The sequence below is a fragment of the Podarcis filfolensis genome, assembly GCF_964270895.1.
Source record: "Podarcis filfolensis genome assembly, chromosome: 12".
NCBI classification, from domain to species: domain Eukaryota; kingdom Metazoa; phylum Chordata; class Lepidosauria; order Squamata; family Lacertidae; genus Podarcis; species Podarcis filfolensis.
Genome location: NC_139614.1, coordinates 58427250 through 58437941, shown reverse-complemented (window position 1 = coordinate 58437941; position 10692 = coordinate 58427250).

Sequence of the window (10692 nt, the reverse complement as noted above, 5' to 3'; positions counted from 1 at the left end):
AAAAACGCATCGACAAGTGCACAACCAAATCGAGCAATTCCAACCTAAATCATGATTCATCGTAAGATGTAAAAATAAAGATACAAAAATGTAATAAGAAGAGCAGCAAACGCCAACCCCCGGCCACCAGTATCAATCCTCCAGCCCAAGCGATGCTGACGAGGATGACCTTTGTAGCCGGATGAGGCCCCTGTCTTACCAAGAGGCTTCTCTGACCCTCACTGGGCACAGGACCCCCCAAATTGGAAGAGAATCAGAGCATCACCCAGCCTGCCCACCCCCAATCCACAACATCACATCCATCTCTCTCTCTCTCATCTCATGTCTGTGTATTTGTGTTGGCATCTGCCTGCCTCAAAAGACAACGGAGTGTGCCTCTGGGGGTGAAATCAAACTACTGGAGAATCGCAGTGCCTGCTGTGGTTGCAGAGATTGGTGACTTGCAACTGTTGCCTCCCAGGACTTTTTTGTTGCACTAGCAGCACCAAGGTCACCTCCCTGGGACACAAGCCTGGGCCATGTGTCTGGGGGTCCTGGGCTGCCCAGATGACAAGACCCTGCCCCCCTCAGCCTCCCTGAAGACGTTGGGCACCAGCTTGGCTGCAGGAGTTGCCGGAAGGAGGAGTACAAGGCGACATCCAACTGCCTTAGGGACTCCACTCCAGCTTTCTGTAGGGTTTCTTCTCCTGAAGATGGGAGCAGAGGTTTAGGATCAGAGTTCTCCTGCTCCGAGATGGACTCCCTTCCCAGTTGGATGAGTCCCATCTGTCCCATCCCCCCACTCCTATCTGTGGCTGCCAGGTCCAGCAGCAAACCTCCAAAGCTGTGTGCCCCATATTGAATTGTGGGGTGAGTCAACTGACCCCTGAGCATGGGCCCACATAGGCCCACATGCTCTGGGTCTCAAGGAAGCATGCTGAGCAAGACTGGGCCACTGGCAGGTAACACAAGTAGCAGAGAGAGTGTGCTTGTGGCGGGGTGGGTGGGTGTGGTGTTGATGGGGAAATGCTGTGAGAAAGGAAAGGGAGGGAGCACTTGCAGCCTTGAGGAGACTTGGTGACCCCCCCCCCTTGTGGGATTTAGCCACGGTGACACATTCAGAGGCCATATACTTTTCACAGCCAGTTGGTGGGGAGGGAGAAGAGCCTTCAGAGGTCTCTCTGCTTGTGAGATTTCCAGAGGGATCTACCTGCCTTCTGTCAGGAACAGAAGATCCTTTGATCTGTGCCAGCAAGAAACACCCCTCTGGTTCTCTCTCTCGCAGATGCAGCATTTTTGAGCAAGTCTTGGCTGCACGCCTTTCAAACTGGGCTTCTGAAGTGCTAGAAAATGCAGGTGAGCCAGGACTCTGGGCTCTCTCCACATCCCTGTGAGGGAGCCGGCTACTCAAGGAAGCTTTGTCCCTCCACACAAATGCAGAGCCTGTAGCCGGATCAGGCCAAAGGGGGCCCATCTGGTCCAGCATCCTGTTCTCACAGTGGCAAACCAGAAGCTCCCCATCAATGGAGGTTTTTAAGCAGAGGCTGGGTGGCCATCTGTCAGGGATGCTGGATGACCCTTGGGGGTCCCTTCCCACTCTGCAGTTCTGTGCCTGCGAAGCATTGCTGTCTCCAGTGGCGTAGCGTGGGTTGTCAGCACCCGGGGCAAGGCAAGTAATTTGCGCCCCCTAACCCATGGATTTGCCCTAACCCCAGATTTTGCGCCCGGTGCGGCCGGGCCCCCCTGCACCCCCCACGCTACGCCACTGGCTGTCTCCAACTGCAGAGGCAGAACAGAGCCACCCATAGTCCTCTCCTGCTCCAGGAATTTGTCTCACCCTCTTTTGAAACCATCTAGGCTGCCTCCTGAGGGAGGGAGTTCCATAGCTGGACTCTGCACTCCCTCAATGCCAGACCTTGTGGGCATCAGTTCCTTACAGAAAAACTGGGATCTAGAGAGATGGTGGCCCCAGAATGGGGTTTTATTCTTTGCTGCTGGCACCGACAATCAGGAAGCAAACCCAAGACTGATGGGTGTCAGAAAGGGGTGTTGCTTCTGCTCCTCCACCCGGAGAGCAGCTCCCCCAGCTATGGATGCCTCTTTGCAATGGGATGACTCAGGTCTTACTCCCTAACACAGGGGTCAGCAAACTTTTCCAGCAGGGGGGCGGTCCACTGTCCCTCAGACCTTGTGGGGGGCTGGACTATATTTTGAAAATAAAAGAAAAAGAATGAATTCCTATGCCCCACAAATAACCCAGAGATGCATTTTAAATAGAAGGACACATTCCAACTCTATGATTCTATGATTCTATGATTCTACTCATGTAAAAACATGCTGATTCCCAGACTGTCTGCAGGCTGGATTTAGAAGGCGATTGGGCTGGATCTGGCCCCCGGGCCTTAGGTTGCCTACCCAGGCCCTAACACCTGAGAGAGACTTCCAGGCCAGGCCTCCTCCTTCTGACAGGGAGAAGGTGAAACTGCGGAACACCTCCATTGCCTCTGTCTTCACCCAAAGGGAAACCAACACCCAACGTGGTGATCACAGAATGAACGATGCAAGTGGGGAGATACGAAAAGAAGTGGTAAGGGAACACCTAGCTTCTTTGAGTGAATTCCAGTCTCCAGGGCATGATTGTTAAAGTTATATGCAGGCATAAGCAAACTCAGCTACAACTTTTGAGACTACAATTCCCATCATCCCTGACCACTTGTCCTGTTAGCTGGGGATGATGGGAGTTGCAGTCCCAAAACATCTGGAGGGCCGAGTTTGCCTATGCCTGGTTTAATGTATATAAAATGCTGTGATTGAATACCTTGTATTTAAAATGCTACAATGGGAAGTTTACCAAAGGCAAAAAAGGTTGCACTCTGGCACAGAAGGCTGTTATTTTTCCATTAGAAAGAGATAAGCTACCTGATGACTCAACTATGGAAAGGGGAGCTGCAGAGTTCTCACAGCAGGAACCTGAAACTCCCGCCAGGCAGTCAGAGTTTCCCTTCTGCTTAGAGAAGAATTGGTCAACATTTGACAAATACAGATTAGCCTGCAGGAGTTTTCACAAAAGGAAAGAGATCACAGACAAAGGAAGGTGGTTAATTAGCTTCTGGGCTACATTTTTGCTCCTCTGGTCTCTCTCTCCCTCCCTGGCCCTCTTTTCTCCTTTCATTGACAAGGCTGGCTGCCATTTATCTTCTAACAGCAAACAGGACAAATCAGGCTTTCTATAATTAACACGGGGATGCAGGCCGGCCTCTTTCTCTGTGGCTGGGGTGGGAAATGGGCTGCGAAAAGGAAGCTGCGCTTTAACTGCTGGGAAGAGGGAGGGGAGGGAACGTCCAAAGAGCCCTTTTCTCAGAGGCCAAGCGGATCCAAGCACAAGAGCCTCTCTCCTCTTGGGGCAACTGGGATTCAGCAGCTGGAGGCAGAGCAGAGCCATTGAGCCTAGGAGACATCAGTAGCCCTCTCCTCTATCAACTCCTCATTTTGCGGGGGGGGGGGGGGTTGCACATCCCTGACATCTGTGGCTACAATGAATCCAGGTGCTCCGCAAGGAACGTCCCGAGAGCTGAAAAAAGGAAATAAACATTTTAGACCTTTAAAAGAAATAGCAATAAAGATTAATTTTAAAAACACACTTTGGGTACCCCAAACAAGCAGAAATATATATATATGTATTTGTATATATTTATATAACACAGTCATGTAAGAAATACACGTCTGGCAGTATATAAAAAGAGATCAGCACCTGGAATGTTCCCAATTGCATCTGTTGTGTGGCGAGTTCCCGCCCCCCACCAGGATAAATAAAGACGCGAGACACCATATTTTAAGGTTAATTGGGCGAATTAGGCCACAACTTTATTGAATTCAGGAATGAGAGGCATTGGCTTAGGCATTGGTCCTAACGACTATCCGGCTCCAGCCCATTTGCTGGAGACACGGGGAAGGGTCAACACAATATCGGGGGAGTCTCCTGCCGAGGCACGTCGACTAGGAGCTCCCCCGGGTCACCGCTCTGGGGCGTGCCTTTGGCCCACACCTCCATAGGCTTTGGACAGGGCCACGCCCCCCCGGAGTCCTTTAACGGACCACCCTTCGCTCGCTGGGGGAGGTGATGGCGTTCCTCCCCCCCCACATCCTCTTAACCCCTTCTTACCAATGCCTACCGCCACACGAGCAACCGCTCGCCGCCAATACTCTCATGCCTGAAACCAATCCCTTTTCCCCTTTGCTATGTCCCACAGCCAAATATCATTTCCAGCATCCGAAAGATGCACGCCATCAAACCGGTAGAGGGCCTCACAGTTGAAACGAATGCCCGGGTGTTCAATGACCTTCCCACCCAGGGCCGCCACTCTACGCACCACCGCCCGATCCAAGGCTTTCCTAGCCCTATTCATGGCTATCGGGCACCTGCAATCTCTCCAGACCCGCCTCTCCATCAAAGAGGCCCAAATGATTGTGACGTTCGGGTAAGAGGCCTTAAGCTCCTCAAAGTCACTAAATATGTTCCACTGCAAATCGACCGCCTTTCTATAAGCTAGGTCATTTCCCCCTAATTGTATCAGTAACGCATCTGGGGGACCCTCCACTGTGACTCTGGTCTTAAATGCAGGCAACATCTTGGCCCAGCGCATTCCCCTCCGCGAGACCCAGGATATAGTGATGCCAGACGGTAAGCCAAGTCGCGGCCCGAGACCGGAATTGATGGCGCGGACCCTGGCCCAATGTACGATGCTGTGCCCGATTATCCAGACGCGCACCCCCATATCTCCTGTAAGAAATTAAACAACAACAACAAAAAAACAGGCCATGGTCATAAATTTGTAAGCATCCGATTTCCAGCGGCCCAGGTCTTTAATTCTCTCGGCCGTGAGGCCCAGGTGCATAGCTGTGGTGGCCGCTCCTATCCTAAAGGAGTGAGCCGCGAAATCTGCAGGGGGAAGGCCGCATGCTGCCAGTGTTAAGCGCATAACCCGGGTGAACTGGTGACGCGTCAGGGGTAGGCCATCTGCATGGATCAATAATGGCCCTGCCAAATTAGGCCTTAGAAATAAGAAGCGCCTGGTGTCCTTAATTGGACATGGGCCTGGTTCCCCGGTTGCCAAGAGCCGAACCAGAGCCCCCCGTCCCGTGCTGGTCTGTCTTGGAACTACGTATCCGTAAGACTAAATCTTCCCGTGAAAGTGTAACGTCGCTTAATAGCAGACCCCAGGAGGAGCTGCGCTGACCCTCTTCATAAACCACCTCCCCCACACGCATTGCTCCGAAAAAGGCGATGGAGTATGCCGCTGAAAATAAGCGCGCCTCATACTTCGACCAACAGACCGTTCTCAGCCTCTTATGAATTTGGAAAAGTATGTCGAATGATATTGGCCTCCTCGTATCACGGGTTGGGGGCTGCAGTCTACGCCAGGCTTCTAGGGTCTTTCGTATGACGAAATCGGGGCATGGATCTGAGGAAAATACCGCCTTGCAAAAGAAGGAGATTGCCGTCGCCTGTAGGTTGAGGGTTTTAGGGGCGCGGCCCAGGCGTTTCAAGTATACTAAGTAGGATAAGACCTCTGACTTAACGGGAGGGGCGTTGCTACTGGCGGCGCGGGTTTTATTGCGGAACTTTAGGAAATCCGACCACGCCTTCTTATAAGATCTCAATGTGGAAGGCGCCAATGAGGCTAATACTCCCTGAATCACTTCTGGTTCCCAAGACTCTGGTCCCCAAGTCTCCACAGATGTTCCGGGAAGGGCTGCGGTAGCGGCTGAGCGTCCGGTGCTAACGAGCGGAAGCGGTCCATCTGAAAACGAGATAGGGCATCCGCGATATCATTGTTAACACCAGGCACAAATTTGGCGGAGAAGTGGATATTAAGTTCTAAACACCGGAGGACGAAGGAACGCAGAAGGGCACCTACTCTTGAGGACCGTGCAGCCTGCCTGGAAAGGACTGCTACTACTGCCTGGTTATCGGTGTGGAAGCAAACCCTATGGTTACTAAATGCCTCTGACCATAAGTGCACTGCCACTACAATTAGAAAGAATTCTAGGAAGGTTAAATCTCTGGTAATGGGCCCCCCCCTTCCAGGCTGCGGGCCAACGCTGGGCACACCATTGCCCCTTAAAGTAAACGCCAAACCCAAGGGAGCCTGAAGCGTCCGAATGCACCTGAAAGTCCACCTGCAGCGACAAGTTCTCCTGCCACAAGGAAATACCGTTGTAGTTCTCCAGGAACTTCAACCAAACTTCCAGGTCAGATTTTACCTCCTTAGATAGTCGAACCCTATGATGAGGGGAACGCAGGCCTGCTGACAGCTTCGCGAGGCGGCCACAGAATGGACGGCCAGGGGAGACCACACGGCAAGCAAAATTTAAATGACCAAGCAGTGACTGTATCTGCCTAAGTGTAACTTTTTTTAGGGGGAGGAGCTGCCGAATGAGGTCGCTGAGCATGAGCAGTTTCTCTCTGGGAAGTTTTGAGGTCTGCGCTACCGTGTCCAACTCAATACCTAAATAAACCATGGTTGTAGCTGGGCCCTCCGTTTTGTTGGCGGCTAGGGGAACTCCCAACTCCCCGGCTAACGATATGAAGGCTTTGAGGAGCTCTGAACACCTAAGCCTGCTATTAGCTACGAGGATAAAGTCGTCCAGGTAGTACGACACGCCCTCAGAGCCGGTTCTAAAGCGAAGCGCCCAGTCCAGGAAGGTACTGAATGCCTCAAAGGCTGCACAGGCCACTGAGCAACCCATGGGCATCACTTTGTCCACAAAATAAGCCCCTTCAAATTTGAAACCAAGCCACCGGAAATCTTCTGGATGAACTGGCAGGAGTCTAAAGGCCGACTCAATGTCACATTTTGCCAGCAACGCGCCCTTACCGAATTTGCGAATAATTTTGACCGCTTGGTCAAAAGTGGCATATCTCACAGTACAAAGTTCCTGCGGTATCGCATCATTGACGGACCCTCCTTTTGGGTAGGAAAGGTTGTGAATCATGCGAAACTCACCAGGCGCTTTCTTGGGCACTATGCCTAAAGGGGATATGTGAAGGCCTTCAATTGGAGGAACTAAAAAGGGGCCAGCTACCCTTCCCGCTTTTATTTCTTTACTGATTTTCTTTCGGGCAATCTCGGGCATCTCCCTCACTGATTTTTGATTCGGTGGATCACCTGAATTGGGTGGGAAAGCTACTGGGATCCTGAAACCGGTACTAAAACCTTCCCATAAGTACACTGCTGCTGTCCTGTTGGGGTAGAGATCTAAAAGGTCTTTTAACGGGGTCAACTTGATGGGGGAACAGGCCAAGCCTAGACTGAAATTACTGTCTGTTCCCCTGAGGTCCGAAAGGAGCTCCGTGGCCACCTCTGGGTCCCTGATTGTAAGAACCTCTTCCACCCCGAAAGGGCTGCCTCCCTTTAATGCAGGCAGTGGCTGGGTGGTTACCCAGGCATTTTTCACATTCGTGGCTGTACTTACAGACAGGCCGCACACAAACCCCTTTATTAAATTCCCAGCACAGTCGCTTTTGTCTCGCGGCGGTCTTCCACGATTTTGATGAGTCCTGGTGTTTCTTGTCAATGTAGGGGCCCATGTGCTCTGACCAGTAGTTTTGGTCCCTCAGGTCCCAGCGCGTGGAGGATAACAATGAAGCATTTCTACGAAAATCCTCATCATAATTTAAAGCAGCAGTATCCCCAGCCAGTTCCCGTGCCCTCCTGACATGGGCCAAGTATGCAATTAAATGCATCGCCCGTTTCGGGTAAGCGGCGCTGACCACACCCATGAACACCTGGAACCCATCAAGCCAATTGTCGAAGGTACGCTCAGCTCTGGGTGTTCTGTACCTGCGCTTTCCGTAACTGCACCTCTTTTCTCCTTTACCTGTCAGCTTTGCCGGGGGCAACAATCTGAATATGTCAATAAAGTCCCCATTGAGGATCTTGTCCCTCTTTCTTTGAGACAGATGGTTACCTACAATGAAATCTGTAGACAGGTGAGTGGAGGTTTTAGGCACTAGCGCGACATCCTTCCATTCAAGGGTCCCATTGAAGGTCTTACGGTAGGAATTGGCCCTCCTTTCATGCACCCATGAAGGAAGACTCACGCAGTCCTCCCCATGGCCCCAATACTCCTCCTTAGGAGCATCGCTATCAGAGTCGGATGAGGAAGAAGTACCTGAATTATCCTCGGATTCCGACCGCCTACTCTTCTTACTCTTCTTCGATGTGTGTTTCCTTTTTTCCTTCCTCTTCCCGGAAGGGACCTCTGGGGTGGCTTGTTCCGGCACGCTGTTCGCCTGTACCGCCTGCAGGCCCTGTGCTTCCTTGTCCGAAGTGGATTCCGATGCGCCCTCGGCTGGTGCGCCTGCAGAGGCAGGATCTGAAAGAGACTAGGGACACCTGGGTCCTTTTGTGGGTTAGCGGCCTTGGAACCCAGAGTACTAGCCTTGCCCTTCCTGCCACCCCTCTGGCCCCCTTTTGACTTGCCTGAGGTGGCCGACTGAGCGCGGGTGTTTTTCTTTTGCCGGGCTGCTGCCTCTTTGGCTGCAGTCAGCACTGCCACAGTGGACGCGGAGGTACCGGGAAGTACTACCTCATTAGGTTGAGTGTCTGGGATGAAATCCTGGGTGAACGCCATTGGTGCAGTTGTCACTGGCGCCGCTATCACCGGTACAACTGCCGTTGGTGCTGCTGTCACTGTTGCGACTGTCATTGGCACTGCTGCCCCTGGTGCGGATGTCACTTGGCCTGCAGACCTGCTTTGTTTATAAAATTCCTGAAAAGCCGTGAAAAACTGCGCCAAAGCCTGTGGGTTACTTGGTATTATAAATGGCTGCGACTCCTCCTGATTCCCTTGGGCCCCCCCAGATACAGCGGCATTTTCCTGGTTACCTTGAGCCGACATAATTGCGATCAAGACTCTTGATTAACCTAATCAGTGGCAAGTAGCCTGGTTTATATGCGTGAGCGGCAGGCAACAGTACCGTAGTTCAGTACTGTCTGCGCTGGTAAGTTTTAGTGCAAACCAAGATTGTCAACCCCGCCAGCTGTGTATAGCTACGAGCAATGTGATCGTAGTTCAGTATTGTCTGCACCAGAATGAACTCTAGCTGGTTTTAGATTTAATAAAATCGATGCAGCAAAATACCAATCAATAGCAGAAAAGGAAAACAATATGACTTACTAATTATCTATTTATTTAATTTATTTAGTAATTTATTTATTTGGTTGTTTATATTAATCACTCACTCAACATCAATTAGAACTTACTAGATTTTAATTTTAACTGTAATTGGAACCAGAAGGAGAAGAAAATGGAGAGAGACGTGCGCTATCCCAAGAGGACTTGCAACCTTTACCCAACGTTAACCAAACTATGCTCCCCTAATAGAACTATAAATTGTAACCCAGCAATACAGCAGAGAAGGATGAAATGACTTATGCAGCACACCAATATATCAAGGCAAGGCTCCCAGGAGCCCTCAAGCACTGTTAGTAAACTTAATCAAATGGCTTGAATTGCCAAATTAATTATATCCTGTGCACCTCAATCACGATTTTTCTATAATAAATCCCCTAATAGAATTATTAAAACAAAAATAATCTCCTAATAAAATTATTAAAACGAAATGATAAGCCCCCCTTGAACCCCTGTCAACTTTAATTTATGCTTCAGCAAGTGATTCCCAAGGCAAGCAACCTGGAGACCCCCAGAGCACTTAAATGAATTAGGCAATTGACTTGTACTGCTAGATAATATTTAGCCTTAAAAGAGACAGCCTCAAAGAAAAACGCTGCAAAGCCAAGATAGGAAAAGCAAACCGCAAATGACTTGTTTAACTTTCCCAGCAAGGGAACCCCTCCCCTCGAGACTTGAACCTAGAGGGATCCGCTCCTAGTCTCCACCGATTATGCCTCTATGCGTTCAGCAGTCGAAAAGGAACCTTTTCCCACGGGGGGGGGGGTGCCTCTAGCAAGATGGCGGCTGTTCCCCGGCCACGTGGTCATTTTTAAAATGGCGACCAGACCTGGTCGCCTAGCAACCGCGCTTCTATTTATCGTCTAACTTCCTGTCCAGGGATAAAGCCACAAATGCAAGCGTTAGCCAGTTAGCGGCCGCCCTGGAGGCCACGTGGGCGATACCGATGCCGGCTGTGGTGGCTTGTCGCCCGGCAACCGCACAGCCTTTCGCCTAGCGATCCCACAGCATGGAGGCAAAGAAATTATCCATGCCGGCTATCCGCTTCCAACTGGAGAACACCCCCACAGGCGGAGCCGCTAGCACAAACAATCCCCCAAACGCCCAAACTTCCGTGGTGAGTAAAGCCTCCTGAAAATACGCACGCAGTCAGATGTAAAGGACTCCGCTCCTAAAATACAGTCACAAAACCCGCCAAAAACACCCCAATGCCGCAACTGCGCTTAAAATCAAACCACATACGACCTGAATCGACGAGTGAAGCCTCCTCTCACGGAAGATAAAGTGGAGCCGCGCTGCCAGAAACGCACTGGAATGGTCGTCCGGGAAAAGCTTCTTAGCCGCAAAGTGACCCAGGGAGAAACCAGCTGGGCGGCGTCTGCCGCGGCCCCGCCGCCGTGAGGGTGGTCTGTGGCGGGGAGTGAAGGTTGTTCGGAGCGGGGGGTATAAATCCAAGCGAAGCAAATCAAGGAGATGAAACGATTCCCTCGGTAGCAACAACTCACTGCACAATGT